Source organism: Octopus bimaculoides, chromosome 6 (assembly GCF_046866305.1).
Source record: "Octopus bimaculoides isolate indiv1 chromosome 6, ASM4686630v1, whole genome shotgun sequence".
NCBI lineage: Eukaryota > Metazoa > Mollusca > Cephalopoda > Octopoda > Octopodidae > Octopus > Octopus bimaculoides.
Window position 1 is genome coordinate 66,092,387 of NC_142933.1, and position 6,047 is coordinate 66,098,433.

The 6,047-nt window shown below is 35.9% G+C and overlaps 1 protein-coding gene across 2 annotated transcripts in view; it reads right to left on the reverse strand.

Moving 5' to 3' along the window:
- The window catches only part of LOC106874789 (uncharacterized), a 47,426-nt gene extending 41,739 nt beyond the window's left edge, over positions 1–5,687 (reverse strand). Inside the window, exon 1 of one of the 2 annotated variants that reach the window (XM_089354023.1) lies at positions 5,554–5,687. The gene's annotated coding sequence lies outside the window, so the exon portion shown is untranslated. Of the gene's footprint in view, positions 1–1,833; positions 1,898–5,553 lie in introns of those variants that run through there. The other variant, XM_089354022.1, reaches the window with a different exon arrangement.
- Between the last annotated feature and the right edge of the window lie 360 nt (positions 5,688–6,047).

A 6,047-nucleotide genomic window follows, 5' to 3' on the forward strand; every position in this document is an offset into this window, starting at 1 on the left:
GCGTACATGTGGTTGTGATGCATGTGCCTGATGTACCCTTATCAGATGGGTAGCCATGATGGGTATATAGAGATTCGTATATTTCTACCCCAGTGTCACTTAGATGGCATGAACTGCTTCCTCGCTCAATAACAATAATAATTTATTTCTTTATTGCTCACAGGGGGCTAAACATAGAGGGGACAAACAAGGACAGACAAAGGGATTAAGTCGATTACATCGACTCCAGTGTGTAACTGGTACTTATTTAATCGACTCCCGAAAGGATGAAAGGCAAGGTCGACCTCGGCGGAATTTGAACTCAGAATTTAACGGCAGACGAAATACTGCCAAGCATTTCGCCCGGCGTGCTAATAATAATAACGTAATATGAATAAAATGTCAATCGTTTTGGTGCGTGACTTTTCGCTTACGCTGTATATATATATATATATATATATATATATATATATATATATATATATATTATATATATATATATACACATACATATATATATATATATATATATATATATACATGCGGAAAATACAAGTGGTTGGATGTCGAGGTTATCACATTCTGGAATTATTTCGAATAAAAATCTTTAGTTGAATATTGACGGTTGGTTGAGCTTATGAGTGAAAAGAATATTGGAAAATATATCAACAGACATTTAACGGGAAAAATATATCTGACAGTATTCGTCAGGGTGTGCTTGTGTGTGTGTGTGTGTGTGTGTGTGTGTGTGTGTGTGTGTGTGTGTGTGTGTGTGTGTGTGTGTGTGTGTGTGTGTGTGTGTGTGTGTGTGTGTGTGTGTGTGTGTGTGTGTGTATGTGTGTGTGTGTGTGTGAGTGTGTGTGTGTGTGAGTGTGTGTGTGTGTGTGTGTGTGTGTGTGTGTGTGTGTGAGTGTGTATGTGTGTGTGTGTGTGTGAGTGTGTGTGTGTGTGAGTGTGTGTGTGTGTGTGTGTGTGTGTGTGTGTATGTGTGTGTGTGTGTGTGAGTGTGTGTGTGTGTGAGTGTGTGTGTGTGTGTGTGTGTGTGTGTGTGTGTGTGTGTGTGTGAGTGTGTATGTGTGTGTGTGTGTGTGAGTGTGTGTGTGTGTGAGTGTGTGTGTGTGTGTGTGTGTGTGTGTGTGTGTTGGCCAATCTACAGTTCTCTGTTTATTATTAGCCCTATGCCACGACCACGCATACACCAACTTATGTTTAATAATAGAACGACAGTGTGTGAAATTACACTTCCTGGAGAAACTGTTCGATTTACAATCGATATCCTATTCAATAGTCTGCTGATACCAAATAGCATATACCCTCACTATCAACCCCACTTTACCACCCACCAGTAGCGTCATATACATTAAAAAAATAGATCTAACGTCCAACTGGAGTTGTCAGTGTGCAAGATATGGGAGCCGGTAAATATCCCTTAAGTAACTAACTTACTCTAAAATAATAAATTTCTCTCACGGAGACAAACAAAGCCTTTACTTTATCGACCGACCTGCTAGAAATATCATGAGTAGCCATATCTCCCTCCCATCACACCCTATTCTCCCGCCTGCTTTCTCTTTCTATATACATGCAGACATATTGATGTGTGTGTGTGTGTGTGTGAGTGTGTGTGTTGATGTATATATGTATTTATGTATGTATATGTATGAGTGTGTGTGTGTTTACGCACAGAAACATCACACATACAAGAGTAGTACCAATAAGAAATGACGGGTTATATTTCTGTCTCCTTTCAGTAATTCTTAATCTTTCTGCTTCAAATCTTGTCTCATTTTGCCTTCATTCAATTAGTCTTTATCCATTTACTTCGAGCCCTATCTACTTCTCATTCTAACTTACCTCTCCTTAAAATATTTTCTCTTCCGCTTCTCTCAACTCAGTGCTTTTTCCCTTCCATATTTCTATAAGGTGACAGAAACTGTTTAAAATCAACAACAAAAAATGACGTATGACTTAGTCTTTTATATATAAAGATATATAATAATATATATGTGCAGTTGATACGAAAACAATATAGATTTATACATGCCTAGTGTGTGGTGGGTCAGTGCTGCAGTTATGTACGATATAGGTAAAGAAAACTATTCATAAAATAAGTTTCCTCCGCGTTACGGAAAAATCTAGTTTCGAACTTTCGTACCTACGGAAATTGTAAAAGATAACTACTAATTTCGAGTGAATTCTACTCATTTAAAAAAAACAAACTAGGATCTTTTCAATCGCAGTCACAGATTTTTTAATTCATTTTTTTTAACTAAACAGTTTGAAACTTCGGATACCGGTTGAATGTGTCACGTAGAACACGGTTTACTTTTTACGTTTTTTGGCAAAATTTTGTATTTTAGAAGTTATTTCGTTTTAAAGTTGTCGTATTTGGGTAATTTTAACCAACCAATGACGTGTATTCAGCTGAAGAAAGTTACTGCTGTTTGCGAAAGTAATGGAAGAGCAACAACATCCGGGTCATCGGGTCATCTGTTTTGGACGCTGCATACATGTATGTACGTAAATACACAGACACATGTATACGTACACACACATACACACACACTAATACATACACACACATACAACTTTTAGAACGCTGAGGAAAGGAAAGGGACGTGGGTGTGAGGAATACATGGCATTAAGGAAGGAGGGGCATTTTGAAGTTGACGACGGTTGTTCATGCTGTCCATCACACACCACACACACACACACACACACACACACACACGTTCATATGTAAAGCTGATAAAACCCCGAATGGAAGCAAGAAAAAGGAAAGGGTTTAATAAATTAATATGCAGTGGTGGGGGTTGGTAAGTTTATATAAGCTGTCGTTCAGATCATCAACACACCACCACTTTCTTCGTTCTTTCTCTCTCTTTCTCTCTCTCTCTCTCTCTCTCTCTCTCTCTCTCTCTCTACGATTTGCTGGAAATAACAACCAAATCTCTCTCAACGTCACACGCTAACATTATATAAACGAGAGGAAACATTGGATAAGATGGAAAAAAATATACACGCGCACACACTCACGTATATATTCCCTATAAAAGAACTTTCTGTTTTTCTCACCCTCCTTTTTTATCTTTTATACTTTTCTCTCCCCCCTCTCTCTTTCATGACTCGATGACCCGGATGTTGTTGCTCTTCTATTACTGTCGCAAACAGCAGTAACTTTCTTCAGCTGAATACATGTCATCGGTTAGTTAATATTACCCAAATACAACAACTTTAGCACGAAATAACTTCTAAAATACAAAATTTTGTCAAAAAGGTTAAGAGTAAACCGTGTTCTACGTGACACATTCAACCAGTATCCGAAGTTTCAAACCGTTTAGTTTTTAAAAAATTAATTAAGAAATCTGTGACTTAGATTGAAAAGATCCAGAAACGAATATCACAATACTATAAATGCATGAAATATATTTATTTATTTTGAACTAACATAAATTATTTCAAATATATTTCACGTAATTTTTTTGTCACCAGTTTCTGTACATTTTTGTTGCTGATAGCCTATCACTTCAGTTATTTGTCTAATAATTTTTTTTCATTTCTCTTGACATTCTTGCTAACACATAATCGTTTTCTACCCTGCCCACTTTATTTGCGCGAGCGTCAATGCAACTGACCAATTAGTTTTGCTACTAATGTTAATCATACAATACTTGCACCCACATTCTACAACTCCCACCCTTCAGCATTACTCTTTTATCTTCTTTTATCTTCTCATTTCCACTAGTTTTGCTAACGTACATCTCTATTTGTTTGGACTCTGCTGCTTTACTAACGTCATAAGGTCTTGTCAATCATCGCCACTTAATGTATTTTAAAAATTTTGATACGGGGAAAAAAACTTAGCTGTTTTGTAAAATCATTCTAGTTTGTAACATCTACAGTGAGAACAACAGGTGATTATAAAGACGAAATTAAATCAAGTGGTCAAACAACCCTTCCGTTATATGTTCACGCATTTAGCAGAGTAACTATCTCAGTAGCTAACATTTTTTTTTTCAAATAGATTTGATATGAAATAGTTCTTGAGTGTATGGATCAATGACCGCACTAAATATAATGTACCTGTAAACACGATGGTGATTCAAGCCAAAGTCTAAAGTTTGTATGACACTTTGCAAAGAAAAGTGCAACTTCTGATGCAAAACTTTTTCTGGATGATAATAGCTGGCCTGAAAGGTTTAAATTGCACAGCCTTAAAATGACGCGTGAAGCTGTTGATGCTTTTGTACAGGCTGCTACTAATTATCTTGATAGGCCGAAGAAAGTGATTACTGAAGGAAGCTACAGACCTGAACAAGAATACAAAATTGATGAGTCTGGTTTTTATGGAAACGCTTGATTGCGTTTCCATAATTCTAGTGAAGGAAAATCACTGTGAGCTTTTAACGTTTTCAAAATTTGTCTTGTTAGAGGAAAAATTGCAAGGTTATATGATACTAAACTCCCTTACTTATGTAACCCCCCCACCCAAATCTAAGAGCTTTCAAGAATTATACTAAGTTTAATCTAGCCACGATTTGGCGTTAAAATAAAAAAAAGGCTTCGATGTCTATGAGCCATTCATTGGTTTACAAATTTGCTCTGCTGTAGAAAGGTATTGTATCAGACGTAATATTTCCATTAAAGTGTTCCTCTCTTTAGACAATGATCTTTCTGATAATGTGAGAGTGGAATATATTCCCCAAAATATAACTATTTTTGGTCTAGTCAATAGATCAACGTGTGATAGCTACCTTCAAATATATATATATATATATATATATATATATATATATATATATATATATATACATGTATGTATATATACAGTGGCGGACTGGGTCTAAAAATATTGGTTGCCAGGAGACTAATGGGGCCCACCCCCAACTACAATGGTATCATTTAATTTTTTTTTTAAGTATTCCTTTCAACTGTTTACAAACACAACCAGGCCGAAATAGTTAATGTATTCTTCCAGGAGTGAATAAAAAATTCTCAAACTTGAGGGATGGGCCCTTTAGATACTAACACGGGCCCCCATATATGGATTCTCATGGCACAGGGGCCCACTTGCCAACGGGTAAGCTGGCAATCTGGCCAGTCTGCCACTGTGTGTTTGTGCATATATATATATATATATATATATATATATATATATATATATATTACAGACAAGAAAGTAAATTTCGAACAGTGTAGCTGTGAAAATAGCAGAAAGATTGGATATTTTTTACCCTTATAAGACAGAAAAAGTTGCCAGCAGGCGGCCATCTTATAAGGGTAAAAAAAACAACCCATCTTTCAGCTGTTTCCACAGCTATACTGCGTTTGAAATTTACTGTCTTGTCTGTAAAATACCATATATGTAATTGTTATTTTTATAAACATAAGAAATTGTTTTCTTTAAATATTACAAAATGAAAAGAAACCGATACCAACTAGAACACAGATTCATAGCACAGTTAAAGTAGGGCGGACGGAGCGGACTTTCTAACTAACACGCATTGAATAATGCATTATGTTGTATCATTCGTGAGTGGGTGGCAGAAAGTAATTTGAAGGATATAGATATACCTTGTGATATTTATTTCCGTTCAAGTTACGTCAAGGTCGACTTTGTCTTTCGTCCTGTCTGAAGCCGATAAAATAAGCTTTAGACAAAGCTTCGAGGCCAGTATAATCCGCTAAAACACTTGTAGGCGATTCCTAAGCATGGCTGCGTTCCAGTGTCTGAAAGCAATAAAAGAACAATTATGCTATGTGTAAGTGTGTGTGTTCTCACATATGTATACATATACGTGTGTGTATATGTATGTACATGTGTATATGTGCAGGCATATATATATATATATATATATATATATATATATATATATATATATGTGTGTGTGTGTGTGTGTGTGTGTGTGTGTGTGTGTGTGTGTGTGTGTGTGTGTGTGTGTGTGTATAGATATTTGCGTTTCCATTTTTTATTGCCCATAAATATAGAAAAATATTTAACCAAAATTACACTTAGCTATGCCACCATTGGTAATTTCTCTAAAAGAATGTTTTCAATTAACAATAAA